General features: G+C 45.6%; 1 long non-coding RNA gene and 1 pseudogene across 2 annotated transcripts; one reads left to right on the top strand and one right to left on the bottom strand.

The window, feature by feature from the left end:
• Positions 1–468: 468 nt before the first annotated feature.
• Positions 469–8,645, bottom strand: LOC136963529 (probable ATP-dependent RNA helicase DDX52; annotated as a pseudogene).
• A 732-nt stretch (positions 8,646–9,377) lies between these two features.
• Positions 9,378–10,900, top strand: LOC136963594 (uncharacterized). 2 transcript variants are annotated; one of them, XR_010878994.1, is made up of 5 exons: positions 9,378–9,461; positions 9,782–9,821; positions 10,020–10,121; positions 10,533–10,573; positions 10,773–10,900. It is a non-coding gene; the product is annotated as an uncharacterized lncRNA (long non-coding RNA). The 2 variants fall into 2 exon arrangements; XR_010878993.1 differs by having other exon boundaries at positions 10,768–10,900.
• The last annotated feature ends 1,529 nt before the right edge of the window (positions 10,901–12,429 follow it).

Below are 12,429 nucleotides of genomic sequence, written 5' to 3'. Positions count from 1 at the left end.
GCTAATGGGTCTGGCTGTATAAGCTGTGTGCTTGGCCAGCAAATGGAGCTTAAGACTAGATGTAGGACTAAGGTGGTAAGTCAATTTACATTGACAGTAACTGCAACTATAACTGTTCTTGTCAACCGATCCATCTGGCAGGGCTTTGTATCTGAACTTGCCATTCCCAATACCCTTTTCCTCATCCATTGCTTGCTAGTTGCCATCTTAGTTAAAGTATTAGGTCAACACAACTTTGTTCGAAATGTGAAGTTTATTTTTGCAACGGGTGTGCTTTCAAAGCTAATTTGTGTCAACTCTCACAGCCCTAGTTTAAACCTGTATTATTATAATAGCATTGTGACAGTTATTATGCAGGCAATATTGTTAGGCTTCCAGGCAATAAAAAAAAAAAATTATACAGTATCTGCTCCTATTTCCTCTACGATCACTTAAATAGCAAAGAACAAAAGTGTTCCTGTCTAAAGGTCACCTGTGGATTTTCTTGAAGCCGACCATGTAGTCTGGTACAGGACAGCCGGCCTGCTTAATCACGTTGGCAATGCTTCAGGGCGGGAGGGAGAGAGAGGGAGAAGATTAGAAAGGGAAAAAAGGAGATGTCTGTGTTGACGGCGATTAAATCCCTTTGGTGCTGTACCTGCCCAACAGCGGTTTGTCGTTCTCCGTGAAGAAGGTGAATGCCTTCCCTTAGTGGCCGGTCTTGCCCGTTCGCCCTGAGAGACGGAGGAGAGAGATGAGGAGAGGAGTTTTGAAGGGTACACGTAGGTGTCATGGGTAATGTACACACAGACATTTAGGCCGTACGGAGGGACTAACCGATGCAGTGGATGTATTCCATGGCGCGGGTGGGGAAGTCGTAGTTCAGCACCAGGTTGACGTCCTTGAAGTCGATCCCTCTGGTCAGCAGGGCTGTGCAGATCAACACCCGGATCTTTCCTGAGCAGAAACTACTCACAACGTTCTCTCTCCGAGAGGGAGAAGGAGAGAGAAGGAGAGAAATAAAGAGAGAAAAGTAAAGAGATACATACAAAGAGAAAAAGAGGAAGTTTGAGAATACCACTTGGTAGTGAATGTTTTACAATGGCTCAACCCTGAAGAGGTGTGCAGGTGTGGTCCTTCCTGTGTGTGTACCTGCTGCTGTGTACGGTCAGCGTGTATGATGTCCATGTTGATGCCCTCGTACACCAGCTCATGGAAGAGCTCCCGCGCTCGCTCTGTCGACTGCACAAACACCAGCATGGGTGGCAGAAACCCCTGACCAAGAGAAAGAAGGAGAGAAAGAAAGTGGAAGAGCACAAAAAAACTGAGGGAGAATGATGAAATGCTCCTTTTGCACCATCACATCCTTTCATCAACCTAATGCATAGAAAATATCGTTCCTCCAAGCTGAAGGAACTTTCTTCCCTCGCTCATATTTTGGCTCCATCTTCTCCTTGGCGCTGCCTACCTTCTTGATGATGTCCCTCATGGCCAGTAGTTTTCCATTCTCTGTCCATCCACACAAAAAGCAACTCCTGTTTTACCTCCTGCCGTGTTCCTGTAAGGAAACAAAATGGTCGAAAGGGGTGTTAACATAGACATAATAAAGAGTCCATCTTGGAATGGGCAACCGCTCCACTCAGTGTAATCTGTTTGGCTTGGGCAATGAGCTGTCATCGCATTAAATTAATCATACTGAACTGAATACCGAACTGATTTTCATGTGGTTTACTTTGCTGCAAAGGTCATACATGTAGCTATGATACAGGGCAAAGTTATTCTTTTCACAAAATACAACCAATAGTATGGTAAGGTTAAATCTTACTTGTGAAAAGTAATCCCCCGAGCCCTGTTTGCGATTGTCCCCCAATTTGAGCAGGAATATGCTGCACAGTGCTGGCATCTTGTTTATTCTGATGCTACGCAACTAGGAATTTGCGCTGTCCAAGATGGCGGCCGCATTTCTCGTGCCCAGCAGCCAATGCGGCGTCTACTCTTTATTATGTCTATGGTGTTAATGACTCATCTTTTTTCAACTTGGTAGCCTTGATGTCTTGAGGAGTGCTTATCAAGCGGTAGTCCTGCAAAAGTTGTAGGTAGGGGCGTACCTGTGCCCGATGTTGACCAAGACCAGGTTAATTTACATTTAGCAGACATTCTTATCCAGAGCGACTTACAGTCAGTACAGGGACATTCCCCCCGAGGCAAGTAGGGTGAAGTGCCTTGCCCAAGGACACAACTTCATATTGCACGGCCCGGAATCGAACCGGCAACTTTCTGATTAATAACCTGAATCCCTAACCGCTCAGCCATCTTACCCCTTGTCGTCAGAGGTTAAGGCGGCACCACTGTTCCACGTCCGCAGCAAAGTTTGCGCTGTAGAGCGCCCGGCAGACACGGGGACCAGAGCACGTCAAGAACACGCCCGCCAGCTGCTCCCTGAAGCCAGTCTTGCCGTCCTCAAACAGCTTGTCGGACTCGTCCACCGACAGCCACTCCACACTGACACACACACACACATATAACTTCAAGGTGCAAGAGCTTGCGAGGCGCTGAAGGACAGCTTGTTTGGGACACACACACATGCCTACATACATATTGAGGTGGTTAATTATCTGGTAAGGTCCAGTGCTGGAGGATCTTGTTTCAGGAAGAAGACGACCCTAGGAGTACTGACCAGGATATCTATGGAGAGAAGGAGGTAGGGAGAGAGAGAGTGCGAAAGAGAAAGCCTGCGATAGAGAGTGTGCGAGTATGGCGGTGTAACGGCGTACCATATTTCTTGCTGGACTGAGGTCCATATCTCTTGGCGGCCATGGAAGCCTTGTCGATGATGTGGACCCTGAAGCCTGTCGCCTCCGACAGACGAACCAGCTCTCTGTGGGTCTAAATAGTCAGTCGTACACCACCAACCACCTAGCCTGGTCCTAACCAGACCCTCGTACATTTCATTTGTACAGAGGGTCTGGGATCGCTCCATTGACAAGCGTTAACTTCCTTGAAGGCGGGTACTCTGTTTAAGTTGAACTATTGGATCTGCCCAGAGCCACTCTGATCTGCCATAACCAATCGCTAGCGTTCGCTTTAGCCAACTCCTTCACCACGGAGCTAGCTGCCGTAGCTGGAAAATCAAACTTTTACCAAACCCCGTGGGGAGGAGGGCCACAACATCATGACCACCAACAAAACTCAGCAAGGATTGTTCTTGCTCCGGCTTTAACTTATGGATATTCGGCTGCGTTGCCACAACCGCAGAATAGCTTCGCTCGCATCTTTCTCCGCCGCCATTACTGAACTACAATTCAAACTAATGCACGACATCAACGTCATCGTTCTCAGCCACTCCCTCTGTTCGCTGATTGGACCTACAAAAAATGTGTTACTGAAAACCGACTGATGCACTGAAATCCCAGACCTAGTACAGAAGCAAAATCCAAATTGGGCGGAAGTACGTAAGAGGGCAGAGCCAGGCTACCAACCACCTAGCATCACAGGAGCTCTGCAGTGTCTGTGAATATGTTTGTGTGTCTGTGAGCATGATTGTGTGCGTGTACATGTGTGTTTTGGTGTGTGCACCTGTGTTAGTATGTGTGTGTGTACCTGGCTTGGCAGCTCTGGTGGGGGAGATGATGACAGCCCAAAAGCCCAGATGACCCTGAGACAAACATTGTCACAGTCAAGAACACGTAGCAGCGGTTTAAGCACAGGGGCCCCGCCTCTCGCAGGTTCTGAAGAACCCGCGGGCTGAGACAGTACTCAGACTGCAAGTCTGCAAACATGCACAGCGGGTCGGGTACGTCACTGCCGTGCACGTTGATCCGGTGTTGTGCACGTATAAGGTTTACCTGAGACAGCAGAGAGAACAGATTGACTGTCAAACTCCGTTCTACTAAAGAAATGCAATCAGAGACAATGAGACAAGGGCATTAGAGTATAAGATAAGACTACCATGACTGTGTCATGTGTGTGTGGATAAGCTATGAATGCATTAGTCTTTTATTAGATGTTGTGTGTGTGTTCATATCGAGTGTATGTGCAGAGTGCATGGTTGTTGGGAGTACCTTCTCCTTGTGCAGCTGCTTCACTCTCTTGAGAGAGGGCTCTCCTGCCCAGGGCCAGTCCTTCCTATAGTGGACATAGGCAGCCGCATGAAGATGGGGGCGGCATTTTCCCAAGTGCATCCATTAATTAACCCTCCCGCACTACCAGCAGGGGGCGCCAACCGCGCCATGTCATATGTCTGTGTTGTGGTTTGGGGGGGGGGGGGCGGGGTTGGAGGGTGCTCGTGATAAATCTTGCCTAGGGCGCCAAATGTGCTAGGACCGGTACCGCTTCTGCCCCTCCTTCTGCAGGTCTTTGGTATTGCTGTCCAGAGAGGAAGTCCAGCGGATTCCTTCACCCTGGCTCTCCCCAGGCTGCCCATTGTTTTGATCTAGAGAAAACCTGGGGCCTGTACTACGAATCAAGTTTTGGCGTTAGCGAGGTAACTTCAAGTTCAACCCAGGGTTTTCTGTACTACGACGGAGGATCACTTGTTACCGGGGTAGATCGCCATGGTAACACATGCTGAACGGCTAACCTGGTCGGGAGCAGGTTAAGTTGGAGATCAGAGATCAACCGGTATAAAATTCCCGCCCACTAACTCATTCTTACATTTACATTTACATTTATTCATTTAGCAGACGCTTTTATCCAAAGCGACTTCCAAGAGAGAGCTTTACAAAGTGCATAGGTCACTGATCATAACAACAAGATAGCCAAAAAACATCGCGAGTAGCCAAAACATGAAGCACACATTGTGAACAACCAAAGTAAGTGCCAAAGGGAAGAACCATAACCATTCTTGAGGATAATGCCGTCACCATTCATAGAAGATCCTGTGGAGCTTGGTGCGCGGATAGTGAGAGGTGCGCTCAGAAGAGCCAGAACATTTAGAGACCGACAAAACCATTTCGCGTTCCCTCATGAGTATCTTTATGAAAGATATAGATTCTCAGCAGTGGGAATTACGTGACTTTCTTTACCAGCTTCTTGAGCCGTATGTTGCCAATGCGACACATCGAAGCCGTGCGCTCACAGTCCCACAGACTATATATACCGTTTCGTTATTTCGCTACCTACTTTTATAGTGGGTGATGCAGAGAACCTGAGCAAGAACACGGTCTGCCGCGCAATTTGCAAAGGATTTTCTTCAATGGCTGTTGCTACCATATTCTGATTAATGGAGTGATGAAAAAGAGATATCCAAAGTGCCCTTTGTAAAAACTTTGGACTCAAAGTGAAACAAGGATTTTCATTCTGTCTTCATGCAATGTTCTGATTTCCGTTCTGGAAATGTATGCACATTATATCATATTTTACAACTTAATGCATCATTTGCTCATTTAAACATACATTTACAGGAAACTAGTAATGAAAACAATATTTGACCTAATATTAGTTATCAACTGGGGAGGTTTCATGTTGATGTTATTCACTGGGGCGTCTCCCCTTAACCCATTCTTTTGTTTGGGTTGCTTTGTGCCTTTTTCGAATCATTTCCATATCAGAAATGTGTGTTTCTTTCATAAAAACATTTCAAACCAAAAAGAACAATGTGTATGGTACCATACAATGCTCTTCACAAGTTAAATAAATGATAATTTCACTACTTTCATTGAATTTGGATGTTTCATTCACTTTTATAGCATTTTTTCAAAAAGAATAAATAGGACATTGAAAGAAAGAAATGGTGAAAACCCCCACAAAAGACTCAAAATGCACAGCAAAAAAGCCACAAAAAGGTATAAAAATACCAAAACATCGAAAAAAGTTTAACAAATACATCCTTATGTGTTCTCCCTTCCCTAGGAACACAGAAAAGCCAGCCTCTATATCGAGCTCCAGGGTTCTTTTATACAGGGCCCTCACATTGTCTGCTCCAACCTGAAACAAATAAAGAACATTGTCCCTTTGCAAGGCACACTTGGAGAAAGTTGAAGGTGTCCATTTGACTACTGTGTTTCAAGGTTCATTGCTTATAATTTGTGTCTTTGTCTTGGCCTTGAAGTGGAGGTCTATAGGCTCAGGGGGAGGAAAACGTTCCTCTTCCTGCTGAGTTTAACACCATACCAATTTAATCAATTGAGTCATATTTGAAATGAGCACTGTAAGGACTTGTGTCTCATGTTCAGACCACCACCATTAGCAAGTCATTACAGACACTTCAATCACAGCCACACGTTCACACACTGACCATCTGTGTTGCAAGTGGTAAATAAAACTCAAAAGTGTACCCCCAAAATGCAGGGGGGTACACTGCATTTTGCACTGCAAAGACAGACACCGTTTCCTGATCATCTAGGACCTCCACTTGAGAAAGTAAATGGCATATTTGATCAATATTCAGCAACCACATATGGCATACTGGCGTATGACTATTAGTTTCACTGTTACCTCTGTATGGCACAGTGGGACAACAGTGGGTAGTGGCAGCAACACCACTGTATTTCCTGTCACTGCAGAGAACAGTAATACATTTCACTCCTACAATATTCATAAATAATTGTTGAATGAACATGGTCACATAGATTACTTGAAACATACATATTCTTGGGTTTCCGAGCTGCTGCCACCAGGGTCTGAAGAAATGTCCCCTTCCACTCCTTCCATCATGGGGCAACCCTGATAGCTGGAGAGGGCCAGCTCCTCAGCAGGAGTGAACTCCTGTGGAGGAGGGCCCCCCCAGTTTTCTTTGCCTTATTTTTATTCCTGTTGGCTGCAAGCAATTTCATTGTTCTATAGGCCCTTTGTAGCTATACCAATATCCTACAAAAGGGACTGACTCAGGCAATTCAGCCTTGTACTTGTTGGCCTTAAAATATGTGCAAGTATTGCCTACTGCTACTTACCGTTTTGAATTATGGTTTTATATTAATTTTTGAATTTGCTCCCACGATCGTTTGCCACTGCCAGGGTTGCAACTAAAATAATACAGCAACAAAAGTTTAACGTTATGGAATGCACACGTGTAATTATGGTCACATCATGTGCCTGGGGCACAATATATCAAGAAGTCATGTAGCTTACGCATTTACAGCGTCTGCTATTTTCTGCCAGCTTGGCAGCAGCGACTTTGTTGATTTTTGTCTGTATTATATGTCTGTATTCCTGATATGTTTGTATTACAATATTTCACGCAGGAGGAGTAGACAAAGTTTGGTAGATTATTGTCGGCTCCTCCTGCGTGAAATGTGCAGCTCTTGTTTTGTCCATGGTTGCGATTGGACATACGGTGCAAACACCGCCCCTTTATGTGAACGCGCACGTCTCTAGATTGGAAAGATCTGGGTTGAGTTAGAGAGTTGATAACCGCCGTCGTGATACCACTTATCGTGATTGCGATTGCTACAAAGGGCTTATCAAACAATGAAATTGCTTGCAGCCAACAGGAAGAAAAATAAGGCAAAGAAAACTGGGGGGGCACTCCTCCACAGGACTTCACTCCTGCTGAGGAGCTGGCCCTCTCCAGCTATCAGGGTCGCCCCATGATGGAAGGAGTGGAAGGGGGCATTTCTTCAGACCCTGGTGGCAGAAGCTTGGAAACCCAAGCATATGTATGTTTCAAGTATGTGACTATCTATGTGGTCTATGTGACCATTTTCATTCAACAATTATTTATGAATATTGTAGGAGTGAAATGTATTACTGTTCTCTGCAGTGACAGTAAATTCAGTGGTGTTGCTGCCACCACCCATTGTTGTTCCACTGTGCCATACAGAGGTAACAGTGAAACTAATAGTCATACGCCAGTATGTATTATATGTGGTTGCTGAATATTGATCAAATATGCCATTTACTTTCTCAAGTGATCATAAATGATCAGGAAACTGTGTCTGCCTGCTCAGACACAGTTTTGGGGGTACACTTTTGAGTTTTATTTACCATTTGCAACACAGATGGTGAGAGTGTGTGAACGTGTGGCTGTGATTGAAGTGTCTGTAATGACTTGCTAATGGTGGTGGTCTGAACATGAGACACAAGTCCTTACAGTGCTCATTTCAAATATGACTCAATTGATTAAATTGCTATGGTGTTCTAATACTCAGCAGGAAGAGGAACGTCTTCCTCCCCCTGAGCCTAGGGCCTCTACTTTAATGCCAAGACTGTTCTTTCTTTCCGGTTGGAGTGGACAATGTGAGGGCCCTGTATAAAAGAACCCTGGAGCTCGATATAGTTTATAAGAGGCTCGATATAGAGTATAAGAGGCTTGATATAGAGTATAAGAGGCTTTTAATAAAGAAAACAAGGCTGGCGTTTCTGTGTTCCTAGGGAAGGGAGAACACATAAGGATGTACTTGCTTTGGGGCTATCGCCTTTGTATGCTTGTTGAATCAGTCCCTGCATTACTTTGTCCCTGCTTAACAATTCCATTCAAGAGTTAGCTAAAGCGACACCTGCTTACCTTCGGTTACTCCCAATCTACCTTTCTTTTTCTTCTTTTTCGCAGCTGTCTGCTCAACATGCAGTTTTCTTTTTCCACTGATGGATGTTTCCTCGTCGTCTCCCTGCTCGTCATCTTCACCTTCTTTCTCTTCTTCTACAGCCCTGCTTTGGCTGCCTGGGTTAGGAAACATTCCAAAACGTTCCAAAAAAGTTGATCCCAGAGAAAATATCCGAGGACCCATCTTTGCCTTGAGGTCTCACAACCTTATATAAACACAAACAGAGAAAACATTCAACCTTCTGGTAATCTTTGTTTTGTTTTATATATATATATATCTATATATATATATATATATATATATATATATATAAGTAAGGTATTCAGTTTCTTTCAGTTAGTAACTACTGGTTACCAATAGTAGAGTTGAAAACTTTGTTGAATTCATGTGAATTTGAGATATGCTCATATCATGTTCTCATTTGTCAGTGAGTTTTAATTTTTCTGACAGCTTGGTTGAGCTCATAGATCATTTTGTGTCAAACATTATGTTATGATGAATGTTATCATAATGATATGAGCCACCAGCCAGTCTGTGGGACTTTCCATATGCACACAGACATCCTCTCTCTCTCTCTCTCTCTCTCTCTCTCTCTCTCTCTCTCTCTCTCTCTCTCTCTCTCTCTCTCTCTCTCTCTCTCTCTCTCTCTCTCTCTCTCTCTCTCTCTCTCTCTCTCTCTCTCTCTCTCTCTCTCTCTCTCTCTCTCTCTCTCTCTCTCTCTCTCTCTCTCTCTCTCTCTCGCTGCACCTGTTCTGCATCATTATATGATGGCTCACACAGGTGCATCAGTTTAATGTTGACACCAGTTATCCAATCAACAAAGAGTGGTGTGACCTTCTATAAAAGAGGCACTTTTCAGTTTTAGTGTTCTGTAGTTGGTTTCCTATCAAGGCTGGTAGGGGAAAAAATAAAATAAAAGTATGTTTGCTCTGCCGTTATTAACTTGGTTGGCCTTGCAGGAAGAATAGTGCAGCATTCGTCTTGTGATTGTCTTTCAAGGTGAGCAATTCTTCACTTTCCAAGTGCAAGACCTCTGTTAAGTGCATTTTTATGTACCTCATGATGTCCTGAGTCCTGAACTGTTGTGGGCTGATGACACTTCTCGTCCTAGTCGGTGTGGGCGTCTCTTCAGTCAAGTGCAATGGGGGTTTAGACACTCACTTTTTGTATCCCAACTACCAAACGACTTCTGCATTCGGATTGTTCACACAGGTGTATCACCTTAATATAAAGGCAAATCAGTCAGAAGTGGTTTGACCTTATAAAAGCAGCTGCTTGATTGTTTTGCTTTTCTGCCATGGTTGCTGTCACCCTCTTAGGGCCTAAAGAATAAGGCAGTGTTCTCAAGACTTTTATAAGGTAAAAAGTAATTTGACATTTTCTAATTTACCCACTTGATCCAAAACTGGCTCTTCACAATGATGACTTCCCAAGACCTCTGAAGTGCATTTTGACATGTACCTCATGATGATTTCTACACTTGAACTGAGTGAAGGTCAACAACAGGTTAAGGGCTTCGGCTAATCTTGTGTTGACTAACCTTTTCTCTCCATGTAGGCTCTGTTGGATGAGGGCTCTGCTGTTTACCACACTGATGGCGGGACTTGCTGGGTTGTAGCAGCTCTACTGTACTTCAGTGTACAATACATGGTTTATGTTGTATCCATCCACCCCCCCCCCCCCCCCCCCCCCAGTATTTCTGAATTGTGTATGATCATGGCTCATGATGTTGCACAGGTTGACTCACTGCTATTTCATTGTTCCATGAACCAATGTTTCTGACTTGCCTGTTAGTTAACCAGAATATTGGCAACCCAGTTAAATACATATTTGACCTCAACCTTTCCATATTGGACTTTTCATTGGCACTGGCTTAAATTTCAACAGATGTCCTGTGTGAAGGCCATGAGTTAATATTAGATTCTTGAGACAGGTTTCCTGCTGACTCCTTTACTGACAGAATATCTTGTAGGGTGAGTCACTGCTCTCCCATAGAGTGAGTATTGGTAGATCCAGCACTTCAGAATACTTTCGTTAATTTTTCTGTCATGGTTACTGTCACCGTCTTAGGTCCTAAAGAATGGAAGCAGAGTTCACAATACGTTTATAAGGTGAGTAATGTTACATTTTTCGACATTACTTGGTCCAAAAATGGCTCTTCACAATGATGACTTCCCAAGACCTCTGAAGTGCATTTTGACATGTACCTCATGATGATTTCTACACTTGAACTGGGTGAAGGTCAACAACAGGTTAAGGGCTTTGGCTAATCTTGTGCTGACTAACCTTTCTTCCCTTCTCTCAGTGTAGACTTGGATGAGGACTCTTTCTGCCACCCTGATAGCAAGACTTGCTGGGTTTTAAGAGCTCTATTTCATGTATTCTATATTGAAGAACACTTGAGACTTTCTGAATAAAGGTTCACTCCATTCACCTCATTTCTGATTATTTATTTTTTTGTATCTTGAAGAATGATGTTTGTAGCATTCACTGCTATTTAACTGGGCCATAAACAAATGCTGCTGATTTGTAGGATTGAACCAAAACATGGTTCCAAATTAGAACCCGTAAGAAAATGCCTAGAAAACACTTTTTTTTAAAGATCAAAATGATATTTGCTACACTCAAAAGGTTAGGGGCTGCAGGCCCGCAAAAATGTCTGGTGCAGCTGACGGAGATGCATGTTTTTGCAAAAACGCCTGGCCTACAGAGCTGCAGATAGCCTTGGAGCTGGTGTGGGCTGGGGCTGTGATGGGGGTGCAGTGAGACAGACCCTGTGCGGGCTGGGGGCCAGAGCAGCCCAGAGCTGGAAAAGCCTGCATGGGTGGCTGAGATGAAAGAACTGATTTGGGCTGTGTCACTACAGGAGGCACAAAACACCTGCCCTGGTCCCAGGGTCTGCTGGGGTTGTGGGCCATCTGCGGCGGGATTGCCCCATGTCCCCCGGAGCTCAGGGAAAACGCTCTGGGTCCGCATAAATCGGGTGGTGCGGACCCCTGGCTTCCTTTCCCGACCACCACCATCTTCGGGAGGGGACCTCCGGAGAAGCGAGGCTTCACTTTCCCCGGAAGCGGGCGAGCGGGGAGTTGTTGTGGTGGGGCGGACTTGTGTTGGGGACTTTTGTCATGTCCCTGTTATGGTGGAAGGGGTGCCCTGCTCTGCTCTGGTGGACACTGGGTCTACGGTTACCCTGGTGAGGCCAGACATTGTGCCAGGTTGGACTCAGTTTGAGCCCACAACTGTGCAGCTCTGCACAGTCACAGGTGAGCTTGCTCCCATGAAAGGGAATGATGACTGACAGTAGGGGGCAGGTCTGTGCGTCATCCTGTGTGGGTGGCTCCTGTGCAGGACCCTTGTATCCTGGGATTGGACTTTCTTAAGGCCACAGGCTGCCAGTTAGTTAGACCTACATGGGGGCACACTGAGCTTTCAGGGAGGGCCAGAAGTCACCATGGCTCCCCCTAATGTCACATTCACTCAACCCATCGAACCCTTTACTCCGACGGTTAAAGCAGCAGAGACTCATGGCTGCCCCCGCCCCCCCACGTCTGTGTGACTTTTCCCCTATCCCCCTGGCACGTACGGCTGTGTGTTACATCCCCCCAGCAGCCTCCAGGACACATCCCTCTGTGAGCCTGGGCTGCGCCCCCCAGCCCAGCTATCCGAAAGGGGAGAGGAGAGGACATGGTCTGCAGTGAGGGAAATATGGGAGAAGAACTTGCTTGGTCTCGACCTAGAGCAGCAGGAACAGTTGTGGCAGTTGCTGTTTAAATTCAGAGGCAGCTTTGCGCTGAGTGAAGATGAGGTGGGTCAGACTCATCTGATGCAGCATGATATTGAAACAGGTGATGCTTGACCCATCAAGATGCAATCCCGCCGTATCCCGCTGGCACGCCAGGAGGCGGCAGACAAGGCTGTGTTGGAGATGCAATGGGTGGGTTTCATAGAGCCCTCTGACAGCCCCTGG

This window comes from Osmerus mordax, chromosome 19 (assembly GCF_038355195.1).
Source record: "Osmerus mordax isolate fOsmMor3 chromosome 19, fOsmMor3.pri, whole genome shotgun sequence".
In the NCBI taxonomy this organism is placed as follows: Eukaryota; Metazoa; Chordata; class Actinopteri; order Osmeriformes; family Osmeridae; genus Osmerus; species Osmerus mordax.
Note: the sequence above shows the minus strand (reverse complement) of the source record. Positions and strands in the feature narration are given on the sequence as shown.